This window comes from Felis catus, chromosome C1 (assembly GCF_018350175.1).
Source record: "Felis catus isolate Fca126 chromosome C1, F.catus_Fca126_mat1.0, whole genome shotgun sequence".
Lineage (NCBI taxonomy): Eukaryota > Metazoa > Chordata > Mammalia > Carnivora > Felidae > Felis > Felis catus.
The window spans coordinates 56,242,031-56,251,057 of NC_058375.1; positions in this window are offsets into that span (position 1 = coordinate 56,242,031).

Below are 9,027 nucleotides of genomic sequence, written 5' to 3' on the forward strand. Positions count from 1 at the left end.
TAATGAATTGAATGTTAATGAGAACTGAGAAGTGTTTCAGTTGCGGCCCCTGTGTTGCACCACTTTTTGAGGTTGGAGGGGTACGGTGGTGGTGTTCACTACTCGTATATTGCATTGTGAATGTGCTCACACAGACAACCTGAAGAGCTACTGTTTCGATGTCAGGATGCAGAGGGAGTCATACATGATTGATCAAGGCATCCAAATTGCACCCCAGTTACACAAGAATTGAGGGATTGAGTAAAAAGAGAATGTCCTCTGTTAACAAAAAGCTAAAAAAACCAAAAAACAAAAAACAGTAGAGAGTCACCGAAGTCTCCTCTTTCACATAGAGCTAAACTTCCCTCTGCCGCAAATCACACTGGGTTGATATTGTCTTTGGAAGCACAGCATGAAGAACTGGTTCATCCAGCATTTTCCCCACCACCTCCTTTTTCCCTCTTCATGAGGAACATTCTATCTGTGTTTTTCCTGCCATTCACGGCTTACAAACCAGTGTGCCACATCACCAGTCATGTCCTTCTCACACAAACGCACACATCTCCTTTACCCCAGATCCTTTTCTGTCTCTTACCTAATTATATTATGAAATTGTCTCTCTCCCGACTTGTCATGAGTGCAAAAATGGCCCTAATTACAAATAATGGGCCTCAGGATACTCCAACGACACTCTTAAGCTAGGAAAAAGAGAGCCATAAGTGTTCGGGGAAAATGAAGACATTCTAATAACCATGCCCTCACTTTCAAAGTCCTTCAAAGTCCTCAGAAGTCTCCTTCAGAATCTCCCAGCAAGTTTCTGTCTTCTTATCTTTCTCTAATCATGCCTGTCATACTTCAAGTAGCTTTGTACAACATAAGTAAATTCAAGTATTCCCCAATACCATTTGATCTCTGGGAAGAACTTTAGAGGTACTTTAACTGAGAAGATAAAAGACCCAGAGAAGTAAAGTCACTTGCTGAAGGACACGCAGCTGGCAGATGAAAGGTAACAGAATGTGCTACCCGAACATGCCCCTTCGGCATAAGGATTATTGATTATTATTGCTGAAAGCAACTGAGAAGAAGCAGATTCAAGAAGACCTCTCTGCCCTCCCCCCAGTTGCCTGAAAGGACGATATGAATTTACAAATATGTCCCTCCTCCTCTCTCTATCAGGAAGGACAAAAGTTCATTCCTGGAGACAACTTTAGACACTTATAAATAACAGAAGGCATGACATAACAAAACGTACTCTCTTTTACCTTGCTTTTCCTGATAACTTTTCCGTGAGTATCCCCTATACCTTTCTTTCTTTTGTCTTTAGCTGAACGTAGTATTTGAGCCAAGATTCTAAACCCCCTCAGAGAGTTAATCAATTTCCCCCCAGGTATCTCCTATGTATACATAAGAGATTTACATAAAGCACACATGTTAATAAACTTCTGTTTGATTCTCTCTTGTCAATGTATACTTTGTTATAGGGGTCCCAGCCAAGAACTCAGAAGGGTAGAGGGAAAATTATTTTTTTCCCTGCTACAACAGTGACAGGGGATTCGAACTAAGCCTCCTTTCTCCCCTCTGAGTGCTCATCCTAGCACCTCATGCTGTCTTCTCATATCACAATGCCTAATTTTTCTGTCTGACTTAGTAATACTGGTGGCAAATAGAGACTGAAGGAGCAATCCCCATGGAGCAGGGGTAAGTGTCAGAGGTCATTCGGGGCACGGCGTGGAGTGACGTGCCTACCTGTGCTACCAAGGCCCATGCGGAAAAGTTGCTGCTATTGTCCAGAGACCAAATTCTAGGTTTCCCTGGACACACACACACTGCACCATGAGTCCCTTCCTGGCAGCAGTTTGGTGGGTATAAGAGCATGACTCTCAGAAAGACCTGGGCTTCAATCTGAGGTTGGTCACTTACAGGTGTACTGGGTTGAATAGCATCCCCCCAAAATTCATGATCACTCCAAACCTGTGAATGTTTCCTTATTTGGAAGTAGGGCCTTTGCAGATAAAACCAAATTAAGATGAGATCATATTGGATTAGGATGGGCTCTAATCCAATGTCTGGTATCCTTAGAAGGAGAGAGAATTTTGGACACAGGGACACAGAAGGGGAAGATGGTCATGCGAAAATAGAGGCGAGATTAGAGTTCCGCTGCCATAAACCAAGAAACACCAAGGACTGTCTGCAACCACCAGAGGCTAGAATGAGCAAAGAAGGAGTCATCCCTAGAGCCTGCAGAGAGCATGGCCGTGCTGGCGCCTTGGTTTTTGACTTCTGGCTTCCAAAACTGTGAGAGAATAAATTCCTGCTGTTTTTAGCCACCAAGTTCATGGTAATTGTTTTTTGGTAATTTTTGTTCTGAAATGAACACAAGCTGTGTGATCAAAATATTTCTGAGACTTAGTTTCCTCCTCTGGGAAATGGGAATAAAAGCAGGGATATATAATAGTGCGCCCCGAAGCTCCTGGTTCAATGAACGTGAATTCTTTTCCAGGAATGCAGAGGGAAGAGGTGCCCACGGCAACCTTGCGTGGATCTCTAGGCTCTCACCAGGGCTTTGTGAACAGCCAGCGGCTTCTGAGAAAATGACCTCTGGTCTGTTGGGTGAGCATTTTCCTCCTTTCATTGCCGTGGCTCCCTTCTGGCTCTTTCTTTCCAGACAGAGAAAACCGTCTGGGTGCACCAATTGCTCCTGGAAACGGGACCGGTTTTAGCTGGTGATAAACGGGTTGCTGCCCACAGGAGAGCTGCAGGCTGACGTCAGAGATGGCTGGGCACTAATTAAGGGGTTACTGTGTTTACAGGAAGATGGGGAAATAAATGTCAAGACTGCAGTGCTCCAGCTGGTGTTTCACAGGCTTGAGGCCAACCACGATGCCTTTTATCTGAGAGGGTGGCAGGTCCGACTGCTCAGGGCCACCCAGGTTCCTCACATGGCAAAGGCAAGCAAGACCCAGTGCCCAAAGGGGGAGCTCTCTCTTGCTCTGTCTATTCTCACTGCCGCTCATCTTTTCCCCACTTGTACTTTGTTATAGATGGAGGGGGTGGGGGGGGGGAAGAAGCGAGAAAAGTTCTGTCTAGTTAATTGAAACATTTATAAAGAAGCCACGTTTCCAATCTCTTGCCTGGCCGCTCGTGATCCCTGCAATCCTGCTGTTGGTATTTGGAACTGATAAATGTGTCTTTCTAAATAGGTCCTAAGAGGCTGCTTAGATTTGGAAGGACAGGAAATTAAAGAGCCTTGGGAGGGGGGCTGTCAGCCTGCACCCCAACACTGCCCTCCTGTCGAGCAGTAAGCAAATAAAGGAGCAGAGTGGCAAGGGGGAGGGGGGGCACTTGACAGTCCCACTGTTGCCACAGCCCCAGACAGACCCCATCCAAGACTGACAGCGGCAACACAGGAACTGATTGCCCAGGGTGCCTAGTCTAAAGCTGGTTGCACATCAAAACCTCATGCCTTCTGCCAGGCTTTCAGCCAGCAGTTTAATTATTTAGAAGAGTCAAAAGGATTGACCCCTCACCCCCCAAGCCCCCTTCCTGACCTATGGATTCTAACTCTGGAAGCCTTTCTTGGTGTTGAGCCTCTGAATATCCAACATGGAGCCCCAGGTTCAAAGGGAAAGGGGGACAGGAAGGCAGGAAACGGTGCTGGAGGGGCAGAAGGAGCAAAGCAGCCCCCAACAGGGCACAGTCCTGGGAAAGAGGCTCAAGTTAGAAAAGCAATCTGGCAGCCTCTTTGGATGCGGTTGAATTAAACTAAAAAAGAGTAAGTGCAGAAATGTTCCCCAGAATGTTTCCATTTTTTTCACATGGAAGAACTAAAAGCTCAAAAAGAATTAAATGATAACTATTATAGGTACTACTTATTATGTGCTATTATATGCCTGCAAGTCCACACATTTTGTGTATTCCTTGCGATAACTCTGCAACATAGGTGTGACTGTTCCCACTGAATAGATGATGAAACTGAGGCTCAGAGATGCTAATCAAGGTGTCCAAGATCACACAATAAGTAGGTAAGTGGATGAGCCTGGAATCAAATCAACCTGATTCCATGGCCCATGATCTTTCCCTTTCTTGTTGTTCCAGTTATCTATCGCCGAAGAGCAAGCCACCCCGAAAGCTAGTGGAGTAAGACAACAACCGTTTTAATACCTTCATGATTCTGTAGAGAAGGATTTAGGCAGGGCTCAGTAGGGATGGCTCCTTTCTGCTCCACAATGACTGGGGTCTCAGCCAGGGTGGCCCCAAGAACTGGAGAGTATATGTCTGAGTTTGCAGATTTTTACTTTCCGCTGGGTTCCTTGATTTTTCTCCACATCTGTCAATGTCCAATAGGATTTCTTTACCCACATACCGAAAAACTATCCCTTTCTCTCTTCACCCAGCCTCTCCACGTGGCTAGTCTGGGCTTCCTCATAGCATGGTGGTCGCAGGATAGTCAGACTCTTTACATAACAACTGACTTCTCCAGGGTTGACAGAAAGAGACGGGAATTAGAAGATGCCAGGTTTTAAAATATTGAGCATGGAAACCAGCACAGTATGACTGGCCGTATTATATTGGCCACATGAGTCACAGAACCTGTCTAGATTCACTACTGCCTCATTAGATGCTTTGTGAACATCATCTCTACAGCTCATACCAGCAGGTGTGCAATGGAGGAGCTCTTTCCCTTAAATTACACTGTTTGGGATGATAATGATAATGCCTCGATTTTGCCTAGCTTTTTAAATTTGCAAGGAGCTTCCAACTGGATCTCTTATTTGAGCCTCACAATAAAACTCTGAGGCAAGTCAAGCAGGTTGCACTATCCTTACTTTAAGAAAACTAAGATTTCAAAGAGCAAAGAGGCTTATTTAAGGTATATGGTAGGTAAACTCCCAGCCCATCCAACTCCACACCGTCCCCCTGACTACGGTTGAGAGCTTTTTCTGCCATACACTCTGCCCTGCTAATGGGCTCTGATTTGTCATATATTATCATTCTGCAGCTTAAAAAAAAGGAATATTTCCAGAGGGCTGTCAAAATAATAGCTCTGTTAATAAAATATAGAGCTGGGAATGATACCTCCACTTTCCTGATTTTAATGATAAAGAAAGGGATATGTTTTATCTTAACTAAAATTAAATATGTGTTTGTTATTGAGGTAAAATTCACATAACATAAAGGTGACCATTTTAAAATGAACAATTTGGTGACATTTCGTACATTCACAGTGATGTATACCTATCACTTCTATCTCGTGCCAAAACAGTTTCACCATCCCAACAGGCCCTGTTTATACATTTATAAAATAAAATGTATATGTGATAATTTTGCCGTGTACTTGGAATCAAAATGCTTTGTAGGTAATTATTAATGCTAGGTTTTGTTAAAATGAAAAATGCTCCCTCTTTGGGCTCAGACTGACCTGGATTGAAATCACAGCCCTTCGATTTTGTGGGTTTCAGAAGGGTATTTAACAGTCTGTTTCCTCATTCTAAGAAAAGGGAATAATGATGTCTACTTAGACGGGTAATTGTGAAGACAGGTGAGATAATGGACCTCAAGCACCTCTTACGGGGAATGGTTCTTAGTGGTTGCCTAAATGAGGGCAGTTGTTATTCACAGTATTAATAACCAGAAAAGAGTCATAGGACCTTAGGAAAACCATTATGACTCTCTGGGCCTCAGACTCCCAGATGGAAACAGAAGTGTGGGTCTAGACAATTTTTTTTAAGAGATAGAACTTTTTTTTTTTTAAAGTTTATTTGTTTTGAGAGAGAGTGCGAGCAGGGGAGAGGCAAAGAGAGATAGGAAGAGGGAGAGAATCCCAAGCAGGCTCTGCACCAATGCGTGGCTTGAACCCATGAATCCTGAGATCATGACCTGAGCCAAAACCAAGAGTCGGATGCTTAACTGACTGAGCCACCCAGGCGCCCCGTGGTCTAGAGAAGTTCTAAGCTCTAATATTTAAGGTGATAAAATATCTAACAGGTCTGTCCTCCTTTTCCATCTTTAAAAAGCCTCCTGCCACTTTCCTCCCTGCCCCCCCCAACAAACACACTTATGTATACACACACACACACCCCATACACACAAACACAAATCTTATTTCTTCTTGATTAGAACTTAAAATTTTTGACAGCTTTATTGAGGCATACTTGACATACAATAAAATGCACATATTTTAAGTGTACAATTTGGTAATGTTTTTCAAGTTTTTAAATGTTTGTTTATTTTGAGAGAGAGAGAGAGTGACTGTGTGTGAGCAGGGGAGGGGCACTGAGAGAGGGAGAGAGAGAATCCCAAGCAAGCTCTGTGTTGTCAGCACAGAGCCTGACGTGGGGCTCGATCTCACAAACTTGAGGTCATGACTTGAGCCCACATCAAGAGCTGGATGCTTAACCTCGACTGAGCTACCCAGGTGCCCCAAAGTTGTTAAGTTTTGAGATATGTATACACCCATGAAATGTTCACGATCAAGATGATGACATACTGCCACCTCCTAAAAGTTTCCTGTTGCCCCTTTGTAATCATCTCTCACATCCCTCCCCACCTTCTCACTATTTGATGTTTGAGATGTCCCCATACTTGGTATTTTTGTTATCCAGAATGTGCAGATACACAGGTTCCCTCAGGCCAGGGACTATGTGTGTTTTGCTCATTATTGTATCCCAGCAACTGGCAGAATACTGGAAAATAGGAGATGCTCAACAAATATTTGTTAAATGAATAACTCCTTTGTTCCTTTACTTCTGATGCAAAGATACTTAAGCTTTTTTCTCTGAGTGCTATGGTGATCGATGCCAAGGTAGGAGAGAGCTCTGGTGCGGGGTGGGGGTGGGGGGGTGGCTGGAGTGGTTGGGAGCGTTTCACAGGGGAAGGAAATTGCTTTGAGGCTCTGAGGATGAAAAGGGCTTGTTGAGGAAGGCAGAGCTAATGGCTTGAGCACAGGCCAGGAAATAATCTGGGAAGGATGAGAAAGTAAGGAATGGATTGGAGACAAAGCAGCTACTGACATGATTGACAAGTGACAAGAATCAAGCTCTCTGGAGCTGTGGGAAACTGGAGCCTTTGTGGAACAACAACAACAAAAAATAAAATAAAAACAAAATAGAAACAAAGCAGGAGCTGCTGGTACCTTGGCTGAGAGTCATGAGGTGTTAGAAGTGGCATAGATGTTCAGAATTAGACAAATACCCTCCAAATGCAAATGAAAAGATGAACTCCAGAGAAACGAAATAAATGTCTCCGGCTCCTATCGTAGAATAGTAGGAGAGGCAGAAAGAATCAACGTTTCTTACTCTTTGCCAGCATTAATTCATTCATCTTTTAATATTTATTTCTTTAGTTAATTTACTGAGCTCCTACAATAGGCAAGTGCTGTGCTGGCGCTGGGATTCCAGGGATGAAAAATATAGTCCTTGGCCTTAGTGAGCTCATAGTCTAGTGGAAAAGATCAGCATGATGCAGTGTGAGAAGAATTTGGCCTGCTGGTTATGACTTTGAAGATGAAGAGTCCAAAAACTAAGGAATGTGGGACGCCTCTAGAAGTGGGAAAGGGGGAAGGAGCATTTTTTTTCTAGAGCCTCCAGAAAAGAATGGAGCCTGTTGACACCTTGATTTCAGCCCAGTGAGATCCATTTGGAACTTGTGAACTGCGTAACCGTAAGGTAATAAACCAGTGCAGTTTGAAGCCACCAAGTTTGTGGAAGTGTGTTACAACAGCCGTGGAAAATTAATACAACCCGTTTCTAGCTATCGAGCCTTAGAGTTAGTCACTTAAATTCTCTGAGAATTTCAACAGTTTCCTCAATAAATAAAAATAATAGTACTTAGCCCTTGGCTTATAAAGGAATAAGTGAAAGAATAAAAATAAGTGAGTAATGCCTGGTGTCATAAACTGAATTGTGTCCCCCTGCTTCATTCATACATTGAAGCCCTTCTTCCTACCGAAGAATGTGACTGCATTTGGAGATAGGACCTTTAAAGAAGCAATTCTGTTAAAATAGGGCCAGCAGGGTGGACCCTAATCCAGTCTGACTCTTATAAGAAGAGGAAATTGGGGCACAGAGAGAGACACCAAGGATGTGAGTGCAGAGGAAGGACAGTGAAGACACAAGAAGGTGGATATCTGAAAGCCAAGGAGGGAGGTCAGGAGACTCCAAACCTGCTCTGAATACCTCGATCTTGGACTTCCAGCCCCCAGAACCGTGAGAAAACAAATTTCTGTTGTTTAAGCCACCCGGTCTATGGTACTTTGTTGTGGCAGCCCCAGCAGACACCATGAGTATGAGTCTGCAGGGCAGACCTGCAATACTTGGGATTTGGTCTGCACCTGTTTCAGACATCCATCTTCTGATACATAGTAGGAACAATTCCATTTCTGAAGATGTGCTGCTTCTGAAGGGACTCCTTTTGAGAGACACATTTAGGGCCACTGAGCCGCAGAGAGGATGAGGATACTTCAGCCATCCATCTATGCACATTCTCTTCTCTAGCTACACTCCGAGGATTTAAAAACCATCTGGCAGATGAGGGCCCTGGCGGTTACCATGGTGAGGCAGAGCGGAGCCCGGAGGCTGAGACATGCGTATGTCGCTGCCTGACACTTGAGCCCAGTGCAATGTTAGCCTGGCTTGTGTTCATTTTGGACAATGCTTTCACCCATCTTTTTTTCCAGCTAGGTCATTTAAAAAACATGCATGTCCAGTTCTGATCACTGGGTGTTTTCACCTACAGATAAAAAGCTCCTTGACAATAGGGAGCAGAGTGCTTCCCCATTTCCTTCCCCCTTTCACCCCCCACATTCCCCACGGCATTGAAACCCATGTCTGTCACTGAGTTGATTCTCAAAAAGTACTTGTCAGGTTGAGCTGAATTAATTAACCTTTGGGGAAACTCTGTTTTCATATTTGCTTCCAATTTTAAAAAGCACTGACAATTAATTTCAGTGGGAGTGGATAGTTCATTCAAGTGGCAAGCTCTGATATTTGGTTTATTGATGCAGCAGGATTAAGACATGTGAGCAGAGGACAGGGGCTGATGCCAGGAAGT